Source organism: Scyliorhinus canicula, chromosome 1 (genome assembly GCF_902713615.1).
Source record: "Scyliorhinus canicula chromosome 1, sScyCan1.1, whole genome shotgun sequence".
In the NCBI taxonomy this organism is placed as follows: domain Eukaryota; kingdom Metazoa; phylum Chordata; class Chondrichthyes; order Carcharhiniformes; family Scyliorhinidae; genus Scyliorhinus; species Scyliorhinus canicula.
The window spans coordinates 54,943,616-54,958,313 of NC_052146.1; positions in this window are offsets into that span (position 1 = coordinate 54,943,616).

A 14,698-nucleotide genomic window follows, 5' to 3' on the forward strand; every position below is an offset into this window, starting at 1 on the left:
GTAACTTCCCAGCCCCCTACGACAAATGCAATGGACTCACTGACGGTACAGGACGGTATAGTTTTGAAAAATGGAATTTATGTGGTCCCCACCCAGGACAGAAACCAGATAATTTACAGTTTCATGACGGACACGGACATCACGGGATAGACACCATTGCCCATTTAACACCTTTGTGCTGGTGGCCCGATTTAAAATCCAATGTAACACATTATGTTGAGAATTGTTTAATCTGTGCACAGAACAATCCTGAAAGGTACTCCAAGAAGGGACAATTGAGAAACACCCGACCTGTTAATGGCCCTTGGACAAATTTACAACTCGACTACATTGGCCCCCTCCCCCCCTGCAGAAATGGTTTCAAATATGTATTAGTTGTAATCAACACCTTTACAAAATGGGTAGAAGCATTTCCCTCATGGACAAACACTGCAAAGGCCACGGCTACGATTTTGACCTAACAGATATTTACATGCTGGGGACTCCCCAGCAGCATTGAGTCAGACCAAGTTTCCCATTTCACCGGCAGTCATGCAAAATGTCCTCATGATTTTTGGAAGCAAAAAAAAATTTCACATCACGTATCACCCCCAATCTAGCGTCTTGGTGAGATAATGAATCGCACATTAAAAGCAACCATTCGAAAGATAGTGCAACAGAATAATACCACATGGGACACAGTTCTCCCATTTACCCTTATGTTTATTCGGAACACCGTTTCCAGTTCCACAGGTTTCACCCCCACACTCTCATGACTGAATGGCCCATGAAAGGAATTGAATATTTATTAGGTTTCGATTTGGCAGCCCCACAGTCACCGCCCTCACCCGTTAAAAAGCGATCCAACAAGTCACAGACAATATTAAAGCAGCACAGCTCGCTGCAGCTGTCCAACTAGGCACTAGAAAGAAGCAGAGTGAAGCCTGCTTTGACAAAACCGTACACCCCGTAGAGTACACAGTCGGTCAGCAAGTAATGCTTTCCCTTTACAATCCCAGTTCTTTCCTCTCCCTCAGATTTGCAGGACCCTACTCCATTTCGGACAAAGTAAGCCCCTCTGTGTACAAGATAACGTACCCCAATGGTAAAACTGGTTGGTTCCACATCAACCAGCTGAAAGTCTATGGAACCCAATGTCGCCACTCCCACCAGATCTCCCTAGCAATAGCAGATGATTCCGCCCCACCCATCGACAACCCTCCCCCAGCCCTGACAGCACGTCCACACCCACAGACTCTACCTTATCTCCACCCACAGGTACGACCTTCCACCTTGAGCTTGACTCCGACAACACCGCCAGCTTCCCCGAATTGACCACACTGGTACAACCTCCCCGGCCCCAGTCACTCCAGCCGCTGGAACCACGACCAGGGCATGTTTAGCCCCCTATACCCCCTTCCACAGCCACAGCCACCGCCCAACAACAGTAACTTGCCCTTCACTGCCACCGCCCCTATGCCTCATGACAAATGAACCCCATTTTTGCACCACAACAACACTTGTAGACTGGTTAGATGTGACGATTCGGATTCCACGATGGCCCACGCGGCCACGGCACAGAAATTGCAGACATAAGTCTGGAGGTGGTGATGATTCAGATTCTGATTCTGGTTATGGTAATTCTTTTACAACGCTTTTTGATACAGAACGATGAGGTGTCCAGATGATGATAAAAAGACGCCGCATCAGAATTATGGTGTCCTATTTACTGATGGAGCATGCCCACCTTTTTATTTTCCTTCTTTCATTCTTCTTGTTACATCGTTTTAATTAATGTCGGCCTGACACCCAATCTCTTGATACAGTCATAGTTACCCTTCCGATGCCATTTACTGACCAATGGGCGTTAAAGGAGCAATTGTTGGATCTCACATGTGATAGAAATTCTTTCCGCTCGTTTCGGTCACCCAGGTAGGGAATAACAGCACTAACCCCAATCTGCCTGAGGACCCCAAATGCATCCGGTCAGTGAAGCTCAGGTAGTGGAGCAACGGCACTGATCACCACGCTACCTGGGGATTCCACCCGTTCTTGCACTGCCGCACCTCATGTTCCAGTCACTTCGAGTACTCTGGAATGGTTCTTTACACTTTTCACTGTCTTTGGCAGGTCTTAATTTTCCCGTCTCTGCTCATTTATTGTGGTTTAAAGAATGCCCTTTGCCACAGTCTGTACACCCATCCCCTTACCTTCCACGACCCTCTGGTCGTTCCCCACCTGCTATTTACACGTTTGACACACTTGGTTCCCACATATGCTGCTACACGAGAACTGCCTCTGGACGACGAACCTCTAGAAAACTGGCCGCCCTAAAATTCGGCTAGTAAGATGAGCCTCAGCCATCACTGGTTGCCATAAAGGAAAGACTGGACGGAGAAATTATCTGCCCACTCCCCGCATCGACCACCAGCTGCGAGAATCTCTGCACTTACAAAGAAATTTTTTTTTGGCAATGTCTTGTCTCCCAAAATGTTATTTTTTAAAAAAATGAGGGAGTCACACATGGTGACGATCCTAATGGGTAATTGAAGTTAAGTAGAGAAAGAGAAATAAACAAGATATTAACCGAAGATAATAACAGATATTATGCTTGCACCCACAGGAATATACGGAAAATGGAAGATAGATGACAAGGTGAAGAGAGGACTGATGACTGTGATCATCGCTGGAATCCTACAGCTGCGAGCGTTACAAGCCTCTGTACCACACAACACACTAGCCCCGAACACCACCACACAACATGACACCCCTAGCCCGGACACCACACCATTTAGAGATAGACACTGAAACCCCTACTTGGTGCATAATCATTGCCAAATGGTAGCCCTTTCAAACACAGTATGGGCCTTTCTGGTAATTGCAATAATCTGCTGTGTCATCCAGACACTTAGACTCCGCAAATGGCAAAAAAGAGCCTCCCGCTCCCCGATATATACACTCCCAGCCCCCTTCATTGGAATTCACCCAACTCAACAAACACTGTAATCGCTGATAAAAATAAAGACCGTATACCTCTCTAACTTTGATAGATTAAGTAGGAATGTAATGCTGCTGTTTTGAAATCTTTTATTGTACGTACGTTCTTTTTGATATTTGCCAGCAGCATGAGAGTAGCTTCGATAGTGTTAGTTAGATATTCAATTGTGCGGAACAGTGAAGTGTTTTATAGTGACCCATTAGTAATTATGAATGTATGATGTGTTAATAAAAATGTTAGGTAAATGCTCCAAAAACATAGGACAGAGTAGTGTAGAACCTGTCCTTGACCAAGGGTAACCGGCACACCAGGGATGGATAAGGGATCAACAGTGTGATCCACTACGCTTCGTGTTCAGGATAAAGAGGACGGGATGTATCCATCTCAGATGGCCACCTGCAAAGGACCATGGGAATAATGGCCAACCCAGGACTCAGACACACTCAGAGCTTGTGTGTATTTGCAACCCAGATAGCTAGAAGCAATCGAATCCCCCGCTCGTTTGCATTCTAATGGCCCATTTCCCCAGAACAAAAGAACTGTGCTCAGGTAACCGATACAGATACAGACTAATTGGCACCACTCCCTTTACTCAGGGAGCCCAAACAGCTAACGTCAGTGACCGCTACGGACCACCCCAAAGAGCGCGAAATCCCAGAGGGTTAAGAAAAGATACAGCCATGTGCTCGGTCTCTCTTGGATCCGGCCTATGCCAACCCAACTGCAGCATAACGACCAGACAGACAAGTTCAAGACAAACGATTGCTACCAGATGGATGAGCCCAGCAGACACAGAGCCACTTCTTCCACCTAACTACGCAAGATCCGGACAAAGGCCTTGCCCATCTGCATAGAGCCGGTTGCCCTGAAGTTATGTATAGGTTATTGTAGTTGTTAGGTGTAGTTTAACTTGTCGTGTTTTATGTTGCTTGTCGAAGTGAGCCTTATGTGTAAATAAACCATCTTTGAACTTGAACTGACTAACTGGTTGTGTGGTCCTTTGACCGATATCCGGTAAAGCCTTGTGGTGGTATAATTTGATATCTGCCGACTCTAAAGAGTATCATTATTAATTGGCAACATTATTGGTGACTCTGGTGGTGATTGGCAACATAAGGAATTTATTAACAAATGCATGCATATACATTCATACAGATTAGAAGTGAAATTTGAGTCCAAAGTAAGTAAGTAATAAAAAAAGTATGCAAAACAGTCCTTGACTTGTGAGGAATAGATAACTGAGCATTGCAGTGGTTGTGATTCGAGATTTCAGTGGCATTGGCTTCAGCAGGCAAATAATTAGTTTCAAAATACCGGTGTTCCTCAGTTTGGTGGAGAAACCTCCCTGTGTCCATTGTAACTGACTTGGCTTACTTCAGCAATCAGAGAGAGAGATCAGTTATACCTGCAAAAAGCGTTGGCAAGGATGCTTCTGCTGGCTGGCTTCTTCCTCAGGATTACACATGTCCCGACACCCCAGCACTGGTTCATGCGCACACACACACGCACACAAGGCAGCTTTTGCAGCTGGCTTTTATTTCAGTCTTTATATATTCCTGGAAGGCAAAAATCCACAAATTTGTTGTTCGGAAAGAGTTAATGTTCACTCGTATTCAGATGGAATTGGGATTTTAATTGTTTAAAAGATTGCATTTATTGATTAGCGGACTGCACCAATATATAAAGGGGTTACAGGTGTCACTATTTTGTTGTTGGAAAAGTGAGTATTGAACACAGTAAATGTGGGAGTTGAAGATGTCAAGACTTGCTTCCTAGTTCTTATTGTAAAGTTACCATCAGAGCTTAACATCCATCTAGATCAGGGGTGGGCAAACTTTTCCGTGCAAGGGCCACATTCAGAAATTCACAATTCACAAAGGGCCGCATAGTACGTATATAAAGTAAAATAATTACTTCACCCGGTTAATCTAGATCCTACGCACAGAATACCTCGAGGAGGTTATACCCAGCTCCTATTATGTCCCATTGTCTGCACTGGAGATGGCCATTAGTTTCTGTATGCTTTAGAGGTACCTTTGTCTAGAAACAAGATGGTTCCATTGTCTCTTATTCAAGGTTCAATATTTCCAGACATACTTCAGTGTTTTTCCTTCATTATGACACCATCCACATTAAAATTCGTAGCACGATCCCCAGGATGACAAAAGTAGGTAACCAGAAACACCTTCATCAGTTGTAAGCCGTGAGGATACCGTACTCTCTTCCAGAATCTTCACACAGCAAATTCAATACCATGTGCAGAGTTTGTGGCTTCAGTTTGGGAAATGTGGAATTGTTAACAAACACATCCCGTTTGAATCAGTTGCAAAAGATCCAAGTAGCCAAAAATCGCAACCTGTCAAAAATCATTAAGACCTTTCCAACAATTAAACTGAGAGCAGTCCTTTTAAAGAGCACTTTTAATAGGCATCTGCACAATTTGTATCTCCCATGATTTGTTCACAAGTTGCACAACTGCCAATAACAACAGGACTGATTTTTGGATCCTGACGCCAGTGCAACATTAGATCTGCATTTTGATATGAGCCAAAGTTGGTTTTCAGGCCCTGTAGCAAATCACATTAGGCGGCCACATGACTCATCCAACATGTGGCATTGGATAAGCAGAACTTTCCGCCAATTAAATAATGGTGGAAAAGCCCACCACAAGCAATGTTGTCTAACTGATGACTCTGCGGCCAGCTGGCAGAGGTTGAAGAAGGCTCCTCGCAAACCTGGCATACCATTCCACCCCAAAATCCGACCCACTCCATCACCAAAATCAGTTACTTCCACCTTTGTAAATCACCTTTGCTCCTACCCATGTGCTGCTAACAGCCACAGTCCCACAAGACCTCAATGTTAATATTCTTATCCTTTTCCTCTTTTATTCCAAATCTTTCCCTGGTTTCACCCCTCCCTATCTTTGTCATCAAATTCTGGCCTGAAACTCTGAACTCCTCCAATTACGGCCTCTTCGCCATCTCTGATTTTCTTCATACCACTTTTGCCAGCTGTGGCTTGGGGCATCCTGATTCCTCAGGTACATATGATAAAAGATATTGGCAAAGGAGACATGGAGCAGACGTTTCCTCTTGTGGGGCAATCTAGAATGAGAGGTCAGTTTCAGGATGAGAGGCAGCAGATTTAAAACTGAGGTGAGGAGAAATGACTTCTTTCAAATGGTCGGGAATCTGTTGAATTCACCACCCCAGAGTGGGATGGATGGTAGGACAGTGAGTAAATTTGAGGAGGTAGACATATTTTAATTAGGGTGGCATGGCGGCACAGTGGTTAGCACTGCTGCCTCACAGTACCAAGCATCTGGGTTCAATTCCAACCTAAGGTGACTGTCAGTGTGGAGTTTGCACTTTCTCCCAGTCTGCATGGGTTTCTTCCGGGTGCTCCGTTTTCCTCCCACTGTCCAAATATGTGCAGGTTGGGGGGATTGGTCATACTAAAACTGCGCGTTAGTGTCCTGGGATGTGCAGGCTGTATGGGATTACAGAGTCATAGATGTTTACAGGTGGCGGAGATAGGGCGGAGGAGTGGGCCTGTGTGGGGTGCTTTTTAAGAGGGTCAGTGCAGACTGGATGGGATGAATGGCCTCCTTCTGTACTGTAAGAATTCCATGATTCTTCTCATGGATTGAAGGGTTATGGAGAACGGGCAGGAAAGTGGAGATGAGACTGAGATGAGATTGTATTGAATGGTGCTGCGGGCTTGAAGGGCTGAATTGCCTACTCCTGCTGTTAGTGCTTATGTTCTTAAGTTCTGGAATTTCCTCCCTAAACCTCTTCCACTCTCTCTCCTCCCAAACAGATGCTCCTTATAAAATCATCTTCCCAAATAAAAAACTTCTGGCCCCCTGCCCTAACATTGCTGGATGTCATGTTATTGGTAAGCAAGGGGGTGATTGGTTATCTGGGGGTAGGTGGTATGCAGATCTGAGGTTACTATCAGACCAACCATGACCCTTTTTAATGACGGAAGAGGATCGGGATGGCGAATGGCCTACGCCTGCTCCTTGTTCACGTGCACATTTTGTTTGGCAATGCTCCTCTGAATCTGCATGGTAAGTTTTTACTTCTTTAGGGACGAGTTGGGGCTCTTAATGTCAGATTTTCCTTTTTGAATTTTTGGCCCAGCAACCCACCTCACCAGAAAACAAGCCAACAGGGTCACAAAATCTGCCCATGTGCTTTAAAGGTGTTTCAGTTATATTTCTGCACATTTATGTTATCACAATAATGAATCTACCCTGAAACAATCCAGCAGACTTGGTGCAATAGGAACAATAGTAAAAGTCAAACCCTGCTGTTATAGGATCTGATGAATATGGTTTTTAAAAACTCTGAGTTGTTGCCAAGTTTAATCTTGCATTACTTAAATTAACTTGTAGACGAGATGTTTTAACATAGGATAGAAACTCATTGATGGGAGCACTGCTCTGTTGTGAGTGAAAGAATATTCCCTTCATTTCATCATTCTAATCAACTAAATGTCTATTCCCATCAGCAATAACATTTCTTGCAAGAAACAAGAGCTTTCATTGCATGGAAGTAAAATCTATTCAGTCGAGTCTAGTCAAACAAAATTTATGAAAACTTTATCATGATTCATTGCAAAAGGGTCACGGTGCTTGCTTAACTATATGTGAATAGAAACCCAAGAGTGAATTAGTTGTAAATCTGGAGAAGATTCACACCTATAAACCGACAAGTGGAATCCAACCTGTTCCTATAAACCAGTCATTTTATTATGAGACTATGTAGAGATGAAACCAATGGCAGAATAATGTTCCTTTTTAACTACACATCCCATGGTGTCTATTAACTCACTTGTGCGTGTGTGGAAATTCAGGAATTTTCCTTCGAAATAAAAACTCTAACAAATAAGTCTGAAAGACATCTGCAAAACTGGAGACTACATGACAAATTACATGACAAATTCTGGTATAATAATAATCGCTTATTGTCACAAGTAGGCTTCAATGAAGTTACTGTGAAAAGCCCCTCGTCGCCATATTCTGGCGCCTGTTCAGGGAGGCCGGTTCGGGAATTGAACCCGCGCTGTTGGCATTGTTCTGCATTGCAAGCCAGCTATTTAGCCCACTGTGCTTAACCAGGCCCTGTGTGGTACAGCGGGCTGGATTCTCCAGTCACCGATGACAAAATAGTGTTCGGCGAACGGCCGGAGAATCAAAGTTTTCAACCAAATAGGGGGTGGCGCCACTTTCGCGATGCTCTGCCCCTCCAAAGCGGCGTACTCTAGGAGTATGTCGCACCACGTATCGACGGCCTGAGGCTTGCCCCCCGATGCTGCATCCCCAACGGCCGAGTTCCAACGGCGTCGGTTGAGTGTGGTCTCGCCCGTCGGTAACTCGATGCGGCGGCTGCGGACTCAGTCCAGCGCCGCCACCACAGTCCAGCACTGCCACAGTCGGGGGAGGGCCAATCCATGGGTGGGGGAGGGCATTATTCAGGACTGGGGGCACTCTCGGGGGGTGGTCCAGGGCGCGCGAGCCAGTCGAAGGGGGCGACTATTTTGTGGTCTGGGTCCACAGGCTGCGTCCGCCCTGAAGCACGATGCGGCTGCTACAGGCCGCCGCTGTGTGCGTGTTCATTAAAAAAAGACACGAATGTCTGTGGTCATTTTGGCTCGTGTGCTTTGTATCCAGTCACTGGTGTAAAGAAATTCTTCAGATTCTAACTAAAGTGGGAGAAAGATTCATTTCTGGGGTTTTGGTAAGCTGAGCGACTGCATTGTCCTGAATCTGACAAAGTATTGTAATCGGGCGAAGATTCGGATGTCCAGCCAAAATCGAGGTTTGCGCCAGGTGTCAAATCAAATGATAAGCTCCAGCCCACCACTGGCGGTGGGATCGGGGTTCACGCCTACGCGCCAGTGGGAGGATGTTAATGGATGCAAATGGGTCTAATAATCCATTTACATCCACTTTGTGGGCCCAGCACCAGATTCTCTGGGCCCTCACGATTCTCCAGTTCTCCAGGCCAGGAATCACGTGGGCATGGATCGCGTCAGGTACCACCAAATGTGTTCCTGACTGGGTGGACCTCGCCATGGGCCAAGGGGTAGACTCCTTAAAGTCCATCTGAGGGCCACCGTCCACCCCCCACGATGCACTACCTGTCCTCCCCTCCCCTACAATAACCCCCCCCCCCCCCCAAAGAGATCCCCAAACTAAAAGGCCCCACCACAGAGATCCTCTGGAAGCTAGACATCAGTCCCAACAAGGACAGTGACAGAAATTACAGTTGTGACACTTACCTGGAAGCATCACCAATCCATTCCTGGAAAGAGAACAGCTGACCTGTATTTAATCCCAGTAGCTGGAACCCATTAATTAATTTCTGGTAGTGGGCTGCGATTGACAGCTTCCACAAAACAGCTGCAGCCTTGATTCATTCATCTCACCTCATGGGTGAGTGATTCTAAGTGTTGAAACCCCAATGTTTACAAACATCAACCACATCATAGGCAGGTATGTGCATTGCAATCATACTCTTAAGTGATTGGAATGCAGTTACTGATTGGAATGCACTTACCTCTCTTTGATGTGGTTGATGTTTGTAAACATTGGGGTTCAGCACTTATAGAATCACAGAACAATACAGTGCAGAAGACGTCCTTCAGCCCATCGTGTCTGCACCTGACCTGCCTACCTAATCCCATTTTCCAGCACTTGGCCCATAGCTTTGAATGTCATGACATGCCAAATGCTCATTCAGGTACTTTTTAAAGGACGTGAGGCAACCCGCCTCCCAGGCAGTGCATTCCAGACTGTCACCACTGAGTAAAAACATTTCTCCTCAAATCTCCCTTAACGCTTCTGTCCCTCATCTTGAACTTGTGTCCCCTCGTAACTGACCCCTCAGCTAAGTGGAACAGCTGCTCCCTATCCACCTTATCCATGCACCTCATGATCTTGTACACCTCCAGCAGGTTGCCCCTCAATCTTCTCTGCTCCAGCAAAAACAACCCAAAACTATCAAAACTCTCTTCATGTCTTAACATTGAATCCAGGGTTGGTGAAGGCATTTATGACTGCTGCCTGCTGGTTCTTGGCAAGTTATAGACGGAGGGCCATGAAGCATTCGTTGATGCTGACAGGGAACTCCGAGAGTCGGTTGACTAGTTTGTTCTTGATGGCAAAACCAATTCCGTGCATCCTGGGCTGATCCTTGGGTTTTCCTTTCCAAAATAAGGTGCAACGATCGGCATCTTCCCTCAGCTGCCCTTCGCCTGCTCTTCGAGTCTCTCACAGGGCAGCAACATCAATGTTAAAATGCCTGAGTTCACAGACAAGGGCAGTTCTCTGTTACAGTCGATTGTTTTGCTCATTATCCAAGAAAGTTCTTAAATTCCAGGTTCCGCAATTTAGTTTAACTTCGATTTCTGAAGGTGGATGAGCCTGCTGGATGTGGTTTTCCAGCCAGGGTGGGGAGGGAACAGACAATTTTTAGGGCACCTTTTCGACCCCCTTCCCCTTGCGGGGTGAGCAGAATGGATCCTGAAGGAGGGTTGCTCAGCCGTGAAGAAAGCTGCTGAAATTCTTTCCTGTTCCTATTCCAAGAGCGAGATGACTGAATCAAACTCCACCACCTACCTGTTGGTCTCGAAGCTAGGGACCTCCAGATCTCATGGTCCTGTCCCCGTCACCTCTCGCCGATTGACGCAGGGCTTGTCTTTGTGAGGCGATGTGCTGGTTTCCTCAAGGCAGGCGCCTGTTGCGGGTCATCTTTTAAAGTGGGTTGCCTTTGCACATCAGCAGAAACAGTCCTTGACAGATGGTCCAATTCCAGTTCCAGTGGCAAGGTCATCTTGATGACTGGGGATCTCCCTATTGCTGCAGCCTTCATCCACCATCGCAGCCATTGATACCATACGAGTGACCTGCTGTTGGGGACGTTTTCGATTGCCATTTTTCTGATTCCTTCCCTCCCACCTTAGCAAGAGTCACTCACCCATAAGGTGAGATGAATGAATCAAGGCTGCAGCTGTTTTGTGGAAGCTGTCAATCACAGCTCACTGGCAGAAATGAAGAATGGCTTTCAGCTACAGGATCTGAGGAGTTTAAACATAGGTCACAGCTGTTCTATTTTCAGGACAGGACACATGGTGCTTCCAGGTAAGTGCCAAATGACCCCCTCCTCATGTCTCCCCCATCATTTCGCTATCCCATTAAGGCCCCGCCCCTTCTAGGCCCCACACCCTCTCAGGCCCTGGCTCTTGGCAGAGCCAATGTGGCGGTGCAAACCTCAGGATTTAACTATGCTAATCTGTGCACTAGCCCTTGGAAAGAGAACCCTACTCAAGCCCACGTCTTCACCCTATCCCCATAACCCAGTAACCCCACTTAACCTTTTTGAACACTAAGGACAATTTAGCATGGCCAAACCACCTAATCTGCACACCTTTGGACTGTGGGAGGAAACTAGAGCACCCGGAGGAAACCCACGCAGACCACGGGGAGAACGTGCAGACTCCACACAGACAGTGACCCAAGCTGGGAATTGAATTTGGGACCCTAGAGCTATGAAGCAACTGTGCTAAACACTGTGCTACCATGCTGCACTTATTCATTGGTCATTCATGAAGGCCCTGGATTCTCAACTTTGCCCCTCACTGAGGTGTGGTTATCTTCAGGTTCAATTACCACCAGTATATATATATATATACATACATGTAAATATGTGTGTGTGTGCACAAGAGAGAAAGACAGGTGTTACAGTGGAAAGACCTATTATTGAATTATTGACTGACTGTGATCAAAATATAGCATAAAGATTAATTTGTTCATAATTTTGCAGATGCAAACAAAGTGTTTTTAAGAAACAGCTTTAACCAGTCCTTTCCTGCTGCTGATAATTAAATTGACCTCAGATTGTTTCATATTCACCAGATTGATCTTAAAAAGACAGTTCAGCTGTGCCTTGGCAGCAGAATAATAAAGTATGTGTTACATGGTGTAATGTCTGGGCTTGTAAAACAATATACTTTCCGACTTATTGAAAGTGATGTCATGTGAGATGTCGATTTTCTTAAACAACCATCAATAACGGCCAAGAACAGCATTCATTGCTTGCTTGTCCACAAATTCAGGTCAAAACCATAGTTGACAGGTGAATCTGCCAACTACTTCCTGGAAGAAGTTCTAATTGTTGTGTAATTTTAAATATTCCTTTAAATTTCAATGTTGAATTTTCATAAGACTGGTACCTTGAGTATAACTATTGTCATTTTCGCTCTGTCAGAAGGTTCCACCCTGGGTTTGGAGCATGTAATCGAGCCTGGCCCTTCAGTACAATGCTGTATTGTCAGAGGTGCTGTCTTTCAGAAAATATGTTGAACCAAGGTCCCATTTTCCTGTCCAGGTGGCTGTAAAAGATTCTATGGCGTCATTCGAAGAGAAGGACAAGGCTCTCATGGTGTCTGGGCCAACATGCATCCCTCAACCAAAACATCAAAAACAGATTAGTGTTATGGGCCAGGGTTTAGAAAACTCCAACCTATATCATGGAGTTCACCTGACCTACAACTGTTTATTAATTTTGGTTGCAGGGAGCACAAGGGCCTACCTTTCAGGTGTTATTCAACAGAGGCCTTCAGCACTTTTGATCAAAAACAAAGTTTATTCTACAAATTCAGTTAGCATGGTTATAAACACACACGGTAAGCATTTTTATCAACTACAAACATAAATACCCCACACAACTACAGTACTCTATATATAGCCTTTAATGAATTCCCCTCAGCTGTTTCAACTTAATAACATCCCATAAACCAGTAAACTCTTTTACCAAAATAGAGGGTTTGAATTCCTTCCAGAAAACAGTTATCACTTTTAAATTATCAAGTGATCAGGAGACACCTTTTAACATGCACGGAGAGAGAGAGAAGACAGACTTCTCTGACTGAATCCAGCTTCCAAATGTGTAAATGAAAGAAAAGCTCAGAGCCACAGTCTGCTCCCAGTTCAAAAATGAAACTATACCCAGTGCCACAGCCCAGCTACACCCACACAATGACATCACTGTAGCCATTTGAGAAGACAAAACATCTTTTAAAGGGACACTCCAATAACATTAGCTAATTACTTAGCTCATTGTTGTTCATGGGACTTCCCTATGCACAAGTTGGCTTCCAGGTTGGTGTACAAGACATCAGTGACCATAGCCCCAAATATCATTCGCCGGCTTTGACGCACGTTGGAATGACCTGATGACCCGAGCGGCACTATACCAATGCAATTTCCTTTTTACTCCATTTCTCTAGGTCTCACTGTCAGACTTCCATAACTGCTTTCGTATAGACAAACGGCTAAAAGTAACTAATGCCAGGCAGAAGAAAATGGGTAATTTGAATGGAATAGTGCATTGATGCGAAATCCAACAGTCCTTTTTGAAAAAAACAACCTGAAATCTTTTCCCCTCAGGAGAGCCGAGCAGACATTGAAGCAAAAAATAGCTTATAAAAATAAACAGTTGAATGTTCAGTTATTTTAATCTTTTCCGAATTGCATGGATGCAGAATTCAGTGACATCTTCCCATTAGGGTGATGGCACTAGTGAGCAAGAGCCTGGGTCAGGCTATGTGTTTGGCGCAGGTTTTGTGCAGCGCTGGTAGTGACTGCATGTTAGTATTTAGTGTTCAAATGCTAAAAGGCAAATCAAGACTCTTGTTTACACAAGGGGACCCTTTTAGCAAAGCGCTACATTTCTCTCAAGAGCAGGCATAAATCCCCAAACAGCACTAAAAACTCGATGTTAGCGAATGCAGCTGCTGTGAAGAATTCATCACCCAGGGTTACCAACAAACTAACAGAAATCAATCCAGAACCTGGTTGAAGTCCTAATGCTCTCAAGCCATTAGTGGTTAAGTTCAATGGCCTGTAAATATAATGCAGCAATTTTTCAAGGAAAACTGGGCAAGAATTTAACCAGACCATGTACATATATCATGTGTGTGTGTGTGATTGCAAGTGTGGGCACATGAAGAAACAAAAAAATGCTGGAAGTGTATGATGTGTTATCTGTGTTGGTCTAACATCGGCTGCAACTGGATGCAGTGAAACGAGAAACAGGCTTCCGACACAGGAGATGGTCCAACACTGTTTTATTGAACCTGCTGATTGCTGTACATAATCTGCTGTGGGTTGACACTCTATTAACCTAACTGATAACCTCCTACTGGCTTGACCAGACTAGCTCTCTACCACATGGTTATGATGTTCACTGGCTTGTGCACTGTGACTATCTCCCTAGCCGTGTCCTGTGAGAGAGGGAGAGCCTTAAGCCCTGTGGGCTTTATAGTGGTGGTGTCCTGCCTGGTGAATGGTTGTTCTGTGTCGTGTGTGTTCATTGGTTATCCTGTGTGTCAATCACTGCCTGTCTGCATCTCATGATATACATGAGTGGATATTATGACAGTGTACACTTGGTTAATCAGTATCCAATCAAACGTCATAATTCAAAAATATAAGCCTCAAGATGTAGTTGCAACGTGTCTGTATTTTTCACGGGTGCAGGTGCCGTTTCAGATCCAAAATGGCACACGTACTTCTGATGCAGGCTGCATCGGACCCCATTTTTGGTAGGCCATGGACGTGGGCTGCAGAGGTCTGCAGGGTAAGCAGATTACGTTGTCAGTCAGCATGTAATTCCAGAACCAACCGCCCCCTGAAACATTAACTCCTTT